At 38.6% G+C, this 12,717-nt stretch overlaps 1 pseudogene; it reads right to left on the bottom strand.

Annotated features, from left to right (window-relative positions):
• Positions 1 to 669: 669 nt before the first annotated feature.
• Positions 670 to 11,343, bottom strand: LOC125844309 (acyl-[acyl-carrier-protein] desaturase, chloroplastic-like; annotated as a pseudogene).
• Between the last annotated feature and the right edge of the window lie 1,374 nt (positions 11,344 to 12,717).

Below are 12,717 nucleotides of genomic sequence, written 5' to 3'. Positions count from 1 at the left end.
ATTTATTTTTGTGGTGAATTTTTCATATGTAGTGATCTAATTTGTGGATTAATTTTAAAATTTACTTTGCTTTATATTTGAATTCTATTTGAATCATCATCTTAATATTACATCAATATTTATTTTTTAAAATTTATATTTCTGTATAATATTAATTGAAAATTTGAATATGTATATTTTAATTTAATAAAAATTAAAATTTAATTAAAATTTTGATAATTAGTATTTAAAATAATTTCTCAATATAAAATAAAATTAATATTAAAAGTTTGTTGATACTTATCTTTTTGGCATAATTTGACTCTCAAAACACTTTTTAAAAAAGATTACTTAAACACAATTTGCTTACCAAAAGCATTTTTCAAATAAATTAACCAAACACAAATTAGTTTTTTTAAAAGCACTTTTTTGAAAAGCTAATTTCAAAAAAATACTTTTAAAAATAAGAAGTTTTTTGCAACAATACCAAACAAACTCTTATGACATTGTTGATTAAACACAGACTAACAATAAAAACAATTCTCAAATGATTTAGTTTTATAAGATTTATATTATACTCTTAAATACTTTTTCAGAAAACACTTTTATTAAGAAATACATGTCAAATAAGTTTATTTTAGCAGCTTAACGGACGCTTTTGTTTTACATCTTTCTTACATATCAATTTCTCTAAACACTCATTTCTTTGTTGAAAATCCAACTAAACTTCACTCGACGCGACTCTGATTTCTTAGCTCGATTTTCCAACTTCTTGATCATAAGTGGAAATTTGCACACAAAATCTTGTGCACGCCTCGCCTCACCTGTCAACCCCTCAAACTTTTCCAATTTCCACCGTGTTATAAAAAAATCTATTACTTCAGCATAATCACAATTTGTGTAAACCCCTAGTCTTTGGGCTAAGACAGAGAAGTTCTCGTACATATTAGAATCTGCCCCATCATGTCACGCCCCGAGCTACCCCCGAGACGCGGACACAGGACCTAGGACCACAAGTGATACCAATCTAACCCTGGTGGCATGATCATGAGCATACTAAAGATAATAAATTGATGCGGAAGCTAATTCATAAATAAATCTGAAAAGATGGGGAATACCCATATACTATAACTGAATATATCAAATCTGAGAGTTTAATACAAAAGAAATATCAAACTCAAAATACTAAGTTGAATCTAACTATGTCTGAAATAAGCCTTTAAACTGACTAGAAATGTTGGGACATGCCCCAACTAGGTCTAGCAAAACTGAAACTAAAGACTAAAAGCAATAAAGATAAACATGTCACTAGTCCTCGAAGAATGAGGACTCACCACTGATGATGTTGAACTGAAGATCGGGAATTGATCTAAGCGTGATTTGGATGCTGAGAACCTGAACCTACATCACGAGAAGATATAGCGCACGTATGCATCAGTACTTGAAAGGTACTGAGCATGCAGGATAGAGTAAAGCTGAAAGAACATATAACTGAACAAAGCAATAAAGCAATGAAATAATCTGAACATGATATAGATATTGAATACTGAGCTAACTGAATGCAATGACCAATTTATAACATGTTGACTGAATACTGAATGAACTGTAAATGTGGTCAATGCAATAGAGTATGACTGAACTGTGGGAGCTACTAATAACCGACATAAAACCACATGAGCTAAATGTGGAGTCCGATGTATACGCCTCATCGAGAGAACCCAATATACCCTGCCAGAGGTATAGAGGCATACTGGCTTGATCACTAAACTTATGTTGCCCACAGAGGGGACTTACACCTACGTGGCTCGTACTTCTGGGACTATATGGGTACGCTGAACCCTAGTCCAACTCGATATTATGCTACTCCCAATGAATTAAGTGGTTAACTGGTTATGACTGAATTTCTGTAAATACTCGATAGCTCGAAACTGAACATGCAAACTGAGAATGCAATAATTAATCTGATAATAATCCATTCATAAACTGAGGCATGTAAAACTAAATACTAAAATATCTGACCTAGCATGTGTAATTCAAGAACTAAAGAAATACATAGCTAGGGTTCTGAAATTCATGCGATAAACTGAGCAATAACATGATAATCTGATTTGAAACATCTAAATAACTAATTCATGATGATCTACTGTAATTCTAGAAACCCTAGGTTTGTTCATAATCATGCAATCAAGAATCTGACTGAATTCTAGGGACCTAATGGGCGAAAGGAACCCACTAGTGAAATCCCACATACCTGTTGACGAATTCCACGGAGAAATCTTTCGATTTCGGGGCTGGAACTGATGGAACCTTGCTGCATTATTGAACTAGGGTTCTTGACCTTTTTCTCTTTTCTTGATTCTAATTTTCTATGTTTTGATTAATGATTTTGACTAAGGTAAGTTCTAGTTATGTTTCTAGGCTTAAACTGACTAAAATCTCATGATTTAGGGTCTAAACGACGTATCTTAGGATTAAACGAAATAGGATAAGACGAAAAGACCCCTGACTTAATTGATGTCGGAATGACTGACGGACTGGACTGACGGGCCGTCATTCAATCGATGGTCCGTCGATTGGATCTGTAGGTCGAGTCTGCCCGACAGGGCTTCACTAAAACGAGCATAACTTTTTACTCGGAGGTCGATATTTAGCAAACTCAGTGGCGTTGGAAATAATTCAATTATCTATCTAACCATAGGTCATGGGACACATAATTTATTTTGTGCTAAAAGTTATGACCATTTGAAGTTGACTTAACCACAATTTTCATCTAACTGACTGCTGACCCTCACTTACGTCAGACCTATGGACCGTGCATCGAATGACGGTCCATGCTGGTCTACCGTAGTTTGTGTCGAAGGCTGGGTAAGGGAAGTCTCGATCCACGGACACAGACCACGAACCGTGGTTTGATCTACGGACCGTGGGTCTGTCCGTGAGTCGGGACTTAGCCAATTTTCTGAGCTGGTTTGGGGAGGGGTTGCAGTAGTGAATCACAGACCACCAGCACGGGCCGTGGTCTGACCTACGGTCCGTGGATGGTGACCGTAAGTTGCACCTGCAACTTCTCAAAATTTGCATTTTTGGTCCGTTTCCGATACGGGGTGTTACATTATCTCTCCCTTGGGACCATTCATCCTCGAATGAAGACTAAACTAGCTGAAATAGAGGGAGAGGGCTGCAATCCCTACCACTAAACACTGAGAAGTGAATTTATAACTGAACTGAGTTCCAAGAACATACAAATACGCTGAAAATGCAAGTACAAACTGAAGGAACATGATTCTAAAACTGAATTTACGCATGAATGACTGAAAAACTGAAGAGGAACTATTACCTCAAGCTGGAATGGAATCGGAAGGAAAGAGGTGAGGATACTTGGACTTCATGGCTGCTTCTGCTTCCCAAGTAGCTCCATCTACGGACTGACTCCTCCACAAAACCTTGACTGAAGCGACTTCTTTGTTTCTCAACCTTCTAACCTGACGATCGAGAATCTCTACTGGTACATCCTCATATAAAAGGCTATCTTTCACGGCCACACTCTCTAATGGCACTATGGATGCTGGATCACCCACACACTTCTTCAAAAGAGAAATGTGAAAGACTGGATGTACTGCTGCTAAGTCTACTGGCAGCTCTAACTCATAAGCCACTTTACCAATCCTTTTCAAGATCCGGTAAGGGCCTACATATCTGGGACTGAGCTTCCCTTTCTTGCCAAATCTCATCACCCCCTTCATAGGTGACAATTTCAGGAAAACCCAATCATCAACTTGGAACTCTAGTTACCTTATTCTTACATCTGCATAAGACTTCTGGCGACTCTGAGCAGTCTTAAGTCTATCTCTATTGAGTTGCACTTTCTCCATAGCATCAAGGACCGAATCTGGTCCTATCAAGGATGTTTCACCTACTTCAAACCAACCAACTGGAGATCTACATCTACTCTCATACAATGTCTCAAAAGGGGTCATCTGAATGCTGGAATGGTAACTATTGTTGTAGGCGAACTCAATCAGAGGAAGGTGATCATCCCAACTATCCTTAAAGTCGATCACGCAAGCTCTCAACATGTCCTCTAAGGTCTGAATGGTACGCTTTGCCTGACCACCCATTTGTGGATGAAATGTTGTGCTAAGGTTAACCTGAGTACCAAGACCCTTCTAAAATGACTTCCAGAAATAAGAGGTCAACTGAGGACCTCTATCTGAGATGATAGACAAAGAAACCCCATGCAACCTCACAATCTCATTAATGTAAAGCTTGGCGTAATCCTCGGTCGAATCTATAGTTTTGACCGCCAAAAAGCGAGAAGACTTAGTAACCCTATCAACAATCACCCAAATGGAGTCATGTTGTCTGCGAGTACGAGGTAAACCTGTGATGAAGTCCATGTTGATCACTTCCCACTTCCAAGTAGGAATGTTAATCTCTTGAGTCATACCTCCTGGTTTCTGATGTTCTACCTTGACTTGCTGGTAATTGGGGCACTTAGCCATAAAATCTGCTATATCTCTTTTCATACCATTCCACCAATAGATTTCCCGCAGATCACGGTACATCTTAGTGGTGCCTGGATGAATAGAATATCTGGAATTGTGGGCTTCTGCGAAAATATGTTGTCTCAATTCACCCACATCAGGAACACACAATTTACCTTGATAGCGAAGTACACCATCTCCCCGTTGGGAGAAAACCTCCACTCTCTGATTGGGGACTGCACCCTTAAGTTCAAGCAAGATTGGATCACTATCTTGCTTTTCCTTAACCTCTACTACCAAAGAAGATTCTGCCCCATTCTGAACAGTTACACCACCATCTGATATGCTCATAAGACGAACTCCTAGGCGAGCAAGTCTGTGAACATCCTTTGCTAGCTCTCTCCTTTCTTCCTCAACATGTGCTACACTACCCATGAATAGTCTGCTAAGAGCATCTGCTACTACATTTGCCTTACCATGATGGTAATGAACACTCATATCATAATCTTTGAGGAACTCTAGCCTTCTTCTCTGGTGAAGATTCAACTCTTTATGGGTGAACACATATTGAAGGCTCTTATGGTCTGTGAACACATCTACATGAACACCATACAAGTAGTGTCTCCAAATCTTGAGTGCAAACACCACTGCTACAAGCTCGAGGTCATGAGTTAGATAATTCTTCTCATGTACCTTAAGTTGTCTGGAAGCATAAGCTATAACCTTACCTCGTTGCATCAACACACAACCTAGGCCGACCCTGGATGCATCACAATAGATCACATAACCATCTGAACCCTCTGGTAGAGTCAAGACCGGAGCTGTAGTCAACCTAGTTTTCAGTTCTGCAAAGTTTTTCTCACAATCATCTGACTACTGGAACTTAACCTTTTTCTGAGTCAACCTAGTCAATGGTGAGGCTATGGATGAAAATCCTTCCACAAACCTTCTGTAATAACCTGCTAGACCCAAGAAAGTTCTAATATCTGTAGCAGAGGTAGGTCTGGGCCATTGTTTCATTGCTTCTATATTTTGGGAATCTACTCGAATTCCTTCACTAGACACAATATGCCCAAGGAAGGCAACTGATTGTAACCAAAACTCGCACTTGTTAAATTTTGCATATAACTGGCGATCTTTGAGAGTTTGCAGAATAACACTCAAATGACTTGCATGTTCTTCCTCATTCCTAGAGTAAGTGAGGATATCAACAATAAAGACGATAACGAACAAGTCCAAGTACTGCTTGAACACTCTGTTCATCAAATCCATGAAAGCTGCAGGAGCGATGGTTAGTACAAATGACATAACTACAAATTCGTAATGACCATACCGAGTTCTGAAGGTTGTCTTCGGAATGTCACTATCTCTGACTGTAAGCTGATGATAACCTGATCTGAGGTCTATCTTCGAGAAATGACTAGCACCCTAAAGTTGGTCGAACAAGTCATCAATCCTGGGGATGGAATACTTATTCTTGATTGTGACCTTGTTCAACTGCCTATAGTCAATACACATTTTGAGAGAACCATCTTTCTTCTTTACGAACAACACTAGTGCACCCCATGGCAAAATACTAGGTCTGATGAAGCCCTTATCTAGAAGGTCTTTCAACTGCTCTTTCAATTCCTTAAGCTCAGCTGGAGCCATTCTGTAAGGAGGAATAGAGATAGGCTAGGTATCTGGAATGAGATCAATTCCAAAGTCGATTTCCCTATTGGGAGAAACTCTGGGAAGATCTTCTGGAAACACTTCTGGAAATTCATTAACCACTGGAACTGACTCAAGAGTTGAGGTTTCGAAGCTAGAATCCTTAACCCAAACTAGATGATAGAGATAACCCTTAGAGATCATCTTTCTAGCCTTAAGGTAAAAAATGAATCAACCCATAGGCGCTAAGCTACTACCCTTCCATTCTAGGATTGGTTCGTCTGAAAATTGAAAACAAACAATCCTAGTTCTACAATTGATTGAAGCATAACAGGAATGTAACCAATTCATGCCTAGAATGACATCGAAGTCTACCATTTCTAACTCTACAAGATTTGCTGAGGTGACTTTCTGAGAGACTGTGACACGGGAATTTCGGTATACCCGTCTAGCTATAACTGGGTCACCGACTGGAGTAGAGACTGAGAAAGGTTCTGAAAGAGTTTCTGGGCTAACACTGAATTGGACTGCTATGTAAGGAATTACAAAAGACAAAGTAGCCCCTGGATCTAACAATGCATAAACATCAAGATCAAAGACTCGTAACATACCAGTGACTACATCAGGAGAATCTTTCTGATCTTGATGAGCCTGAAGAGCATAAAGCCTATTTTGGCGATGTCCGCCACCTGTACCAGATAAGTTACCCTGCTGAGTCGGGCGACCTGCTGGTGCTGCTGAAGTTGTAGACTGAGTTCTACCATTATTTCCTCCTTGACCATGTCTAGAAGGACAATCCTTCAATCTATGACCAAACTGACCACACCCAAAACATCCTTCCTTACCTGCAAAGCACTCGCCCGGATGGTTCTTACTACATTTCGGGCAAGTTGGGTACGATTTGGTGCCTGAAACACTACCTTGAGACTTAGAACCTGACGCCCTACCTTTCTGATCATTACGGAACCTGGGGTATGGAACATTAGCTGATGAAGGGGCTGGAGTCGAAGACTTCTGCTGAAACTGCGAGCGATTTCCACTACCCAATTTCTGTTGGGAATACTCGTAGTTTCCTGTTCTTGCTTTCTTAGTCTCCTTAGCATGTTCCATAAGCTTATCACCCTCAACCTGTTGAGCATGAGTCATGAGCCTAGAGATGTTCATGTCTCCCAATAACATAGCATTTCTGCACTCTGTCTTCACTAAGTCTGACACTCCATACAAAAACTTATTCATCTGAGCCCTGGAATCAGCAAACATGTGAGGAGCATAGCTGGAGAGTTGGTTAAACTTGAGCCTATACTCTTGGACAGTCATGTTACCCTGCCTTAAGTTCATAAATTTATGGGCCCTTGCTTCTCTCAACTCTATTGGGAAAAACCTATCCAGAAAGGTTTCGCTGAAACATTCCCAAGTAATATGAGCAGCATTTGTACCCCTGTTCTCCTTCCACTGAGTATACCAGATATGAGCTACATCCTTAAGTTGGTAAGATGCTAACTCAACCCGATCATTCCCAGTGACCTGCATCACCTCAAAGATCTTCTTGATCTCATCCAAGAAATTATGGGGATCTTCACCAGTCTGCGATCCTAAAAACTCAGGCAGACTCATCCTAACAAAGTCACGGACCCTTGCTGCTGCTGATCCACCATTTGCATTCACATGAGTTTGAACTCGTTGATTGTTCTGGTTAGCGACACTCTGAGCCAACATCTGAATGGCATTCCTGAATTCAACATTTAAGACTTCCTGATTTGGAATTGGAGGAGCAGCGTTTGCGTTCCTGGCATTCGCATTCCTGGCGTAAGCTCTACGAGGAGGCATTATCACTGAAACGTAGAACGCCGAGTTAGAATGGAATTTAGATCATACCTTACGCACGATAAGAGTAACAAGAAAATGAAGATTTTTCCTAAAGACACTTTGTAGCCTCGCTCTCATTAGATGTGGTGCGCACTACACATCCATGAAAATGACTCTACCTAGTGCGGCTTTTCAGACATCCTAGGACACTTAAACCTAATGCTCTGATACCAAGTTTGTCACGCCCCGAGCTACCCCCGAGACGCGAACACAGGACCTACGACCACAAGTGATACCAAGCTAACTCTGGTGGCATGATCATGAGCATACTAAAGATAATAAATTGATGCGGAAGCTAATTCATAAATAAATCTGAAAAGATAGGGAATACCCATATACTATAACTGAATATATCAAATCTGAGAGTTTAACACAAAAGAAATATAAAATTCAAAATACTAAGCTGAATCTAACTATGTCTGAAATAAGCCTCTAAACTGACTAGAAATATTGGGACATGCCCCAACTAGGTCTAGCAAAACTGAAACTAAAGACTAAAATCGATAAAGATAAACATGTCACTAGTCCTCGAAGAATGAGGACTCACTACTGATGCTGCTGAACTGAAGATCGGGAATCGATCTAAGCGTGATCTGGATGCTGAGAACCTGAACCTACATCACGAGAAGATGTAGCGCACGTATGCGTCAGTACTTGAAAGGTACTGAGCATGCAGGATAGAGTAAAGCTGAAAGAACATATAATTGAACAAAGCAATAAAGCAATGAAATAATCTGAACATGATATAGATACTGAATACTGAGCTAACTGAATGCAATGACCAATTTATAACATGTTGACTGAATACTGAATGAACTGTAAATGTGGTCAATGCAATAGAGTATGACTGAACTGTGGGAGCTACTAATAACCGACATAAAACCACATGAGCTAAATGTGGAGTCCGATGTATACGCCCCATCGAAAGGACCCAATATACCCTGCCAGAGGTATAAAGGCATACTGGTGTGATCACTAAACTGATGTTTCCCACAGAGGAGACTTACACCTACGTGGCTCGTAGTTCTGGGACTATATGGGTACGCTGAACCCTAGTCCTACTTGGTATTATGCTACTCCCAATGAATTAAGTAGTTAACTGGTTATGACTGAATTTTTGTAAATACTGGATAGCTCTAAACTGAACATGCAAACTGAGAATGCAACAATTAATCTGATAACAATGCATTCATAAACTGAGGCATGTAAAACTGAATACTAAAATATCTGACCTAGCATGTGTAATTCAAGAACTAAAGAAATACATAGCTAGGGTTCTGAAATTCATGCGATAAATTGTGCAATAACATGATAATTTGATTTGGAACATCTAAATAACTAATTCATGATGATCTACTGTAATTCTAGAAACCCTAGGTTTGTTCATAATCATGGAATCAAGAATCTGACTGAATTCTAGGGACCTAATAGGCGAAAGGAACCCATTAGTGAAATCCCACATACCTGGTGACGAATTCCACGAAGAAATCTTTCGATTTCGGGGCTGGAACTGATGGAACCTTGTTGCGTTCTTGAACTAGGGTTCTTGACCTTTTTCTCCTCTCTTGATTCTAATTTTCTATGTTTTGATTAATGATTTTGACTAAGGTAAGTTCTAGTTATGTTTCTCGGCTTAAACTGACTAAAATCTCATGATTTAGGGTCTAAACGACGTATCTTAGGGGTTAAACGAAATAAGAAAAGACCAAAAGACCCCTGACTTAATTGATGTCGGAGTGACTGACGGACTGGACTGACGGGCCGTTATTCAATCGATGGTCCGTCGATTGGATCAGTAGGTCGAGTCTGCCCGACAGGGCTTCACTAAAACGAGCATAACTTTTTACTTGGAGGTTGGAATTTAACAAACTCGGTGGCGTTGGAAAGATAATTCAATTATCTATCTAACCATAGACCATGGGACACATAATTCATTTTGTGCTAAAAGTTATGACCATCTGAAGTTGACTTAACCACAATTTTCATCTAACTGACTGTTGACCCTCACTTACGGTCAGACCTACGGACCGTGCATCGAATGACGGTCCGTGCTGGTCGACCGTAGTTTGTGTCAGAGGCTGGGTAAGGGAAGTCTCGATCCACGAACACAGACCACGAATCGTGGTCTGATCTATGAACCGTGGGTCTGTCCGTAAGTCGGAACTTAGCCAATTTTCTGAGCTGGTTTGGGGAGGGGTTGCAGTGGTGAATCACGAACCACCAGCACGGGCCGTGGTCTGACCTACGGTCCATGGATGGTGACCGTGCAACTTCTCAAAATCTGCATTTTTGGTCCGTTTCGGATACGGGGTGTTACACATCACACATTAGGTGCATCGGCATTACGATTCGATTTTTTATCATATGCGCAAGGCTAACATAGTTGCATTTGGATCCACTTCAAGCAATTTTTCAACATTTTTTGTACAGGCACTCTCATGCCGCTTCTCATCTGACGTAATGGTTCCACATATACGGGCTAGCACGGGGTCTCTGGCCTCTTTAGCTAGCCAAGCCATATTACCATGTGTAAAAAATGTCGCTCGCTCTTGAATTGATGTATACACAAAACCCAAATATAAATTGTTCTCTGTTTTATTGTCCTAATAAGATGTAACAATTCAAACATCATAATCAACTTATCATACTTATTACATGCATAAAAAGTTAATATTTTTACTTGTTATAATTTTATTTTCAAGAAATATGAAACTTATCTATAAATATCATCTGAGTGATTAAAAATATTTTTATATTGACGGTACATAAATAATTTAACAAAGATATGTTACCAATCCTGCTCGAAGCATATATTGCATTGTTTTCTCAATCATCATCATATCAACTCTGCCTGAAAGATAAATGTAAGTTCGTAACAAATCACAATGTCGATTCTCCTCAGCTGCCCATGCCCGACTCCAAATTGCCCATGGAAATGACCTTGACCCCGTCTCATCGCGCACTCCATCCCACGTATTAAACACGGTTAAATTAGTTGGTAAAGTTTCCTCACCTAACATATTAGCCAAAAGTATCACAAAGTACTCATCTGATAGCCCTAAAACTCGTTGTCTCAATGCCCGGACTTCCTCGATAAATCCATCAGGCCCTTGAGATGCGTCAGGGAGAAATTCACTAGGTTGCCAATATTTCTCTATAGGTTTCAGAAAAACCAAGGTTCTAATGACTTGAACACTTCTAATTTTTTGGGTGGCATTGAGTGAGTAACCGGATGACGTGAAGTCATCGCGGAGATCGGAGATAAGTTTCCAATTTTTCGACGGGGTGTGGTGGTGGTTGTAGAGCGGGGTAAGGTCCATACAATTGATTGAAAGGTGAATTGGGAGAACCTTGTGGATTGCATGGTTAATGAAAGTTGAAATTAAAGATGTGGGTGATCAATATTGTTTACATGCATATCTTATTTATAAGGATAATTCTAGGTGTGTAACGAACTTTTCGTAATCGAAATTCTGGATACCCCTCTAAATAATTCGTTAATTTTTTCAACATGAAGTTTGGTGACTAGCCTAATTCATAAATTGCATATAGAAAAAGCTCTCTAATCTTGTTTCTAATTGAAAAAAATTACACCAAACATATATTTACGGCCCTATATCATAATACATAAAACCACATTTTATTATTTATCAAACATAAATTTATATACAAAATTTAATAGAGATAAGTGTCAAAAACACACCTAAACTATCATTTTTTTTAGTTTCATACCTAAACTATTGAGAATGTGAGTTTCATACATAAACTATCACTTATCAGTTTGAAAAACATACTTCTCTCTTTTGTAACACTCTCACCATGATGTGTGTAATACACTCTCCTTTTTATTTAAAAAAATTGTCACATCACACTCCACATGGACAAAACATTTCACATTAACAAAAATTAAATAAATTTTAGTATTAGTTAAATTAAAGATTAAAAAATTATTATACAACAAAAAAATTATTAAATAAAATGTAAAATATTTTTCTTACCCCACCATCACTTTCTCTCACTGNCCCCCCCCCCCCCCCCCCCCCCCCCCCTTTCAAATACTAAGATAATTCTATCCACTCCATCTAACCTTAGCTTCCGCTACCAAATTTTTTTTCGTTTTGTGTTAGATACATACATATTGAAAATATTTTTTACTTGCCGCTGCAAGACTTTTTTTAAATAAATTTTTGTTTATGTTATATTCGGTACACAATGTAGAAAAAAATTTCTAAAAATATATGTACATATCTAACACAAAATGAGAAAAATGTAAAAAATAAATAAATAAATTAGGAGTGGAGGGTTAAATAGGATGGGGTGGAATTTCTTGTTTTTTAAAAATAAAATAATATCAATTTTTTGGGGGGAATGAGTGGGTGGTTTGGGGGGAGGGTGAAGTATGAATTGTTTTTTGGGATAGTAATACTTTAATCTTTAATTTTTAATTAATATTAATAGTTTATTATTTAATTTTTGTCAAGAAGAAATATTTTATCCAAGTGGAATGTCATGTGTCAAGATTTTTCAGATAAAGGAGAGAGTGCACTACACAAACTGGTGTGTTTCTCAAACTAATAGCGGATAGTTTATGTATGAAACTCACACTCTCAATAGTTTAGGTATGACACTAAAAAAAAGGGATAATTTAGATGTGTTTTTTGACACTTATCTCAATTTAATATATCTGAAAAAAATATGAAACATCTAAAATTAATTATCATTAGTTACTAATCTAATT

This window comes from Solanum stenotomum, chromosome 1 (genome assembly GCF_019186545.1).
Source record: "Solanum stenotomum isolate F172 chromosome 1, ASM1918654v1, whole genome shotgun sequence".
NCBI lineage: Eukaryota > Viridiplantae > Streptophyta > Magnoliopsida > Solanales > Solanaceae > Solanum > Solanum stenotomum.
Note: the sequence above shows the minus strand (reverse complement) of the source record. Positions and strands in the feature narration are given on the sequence as shown.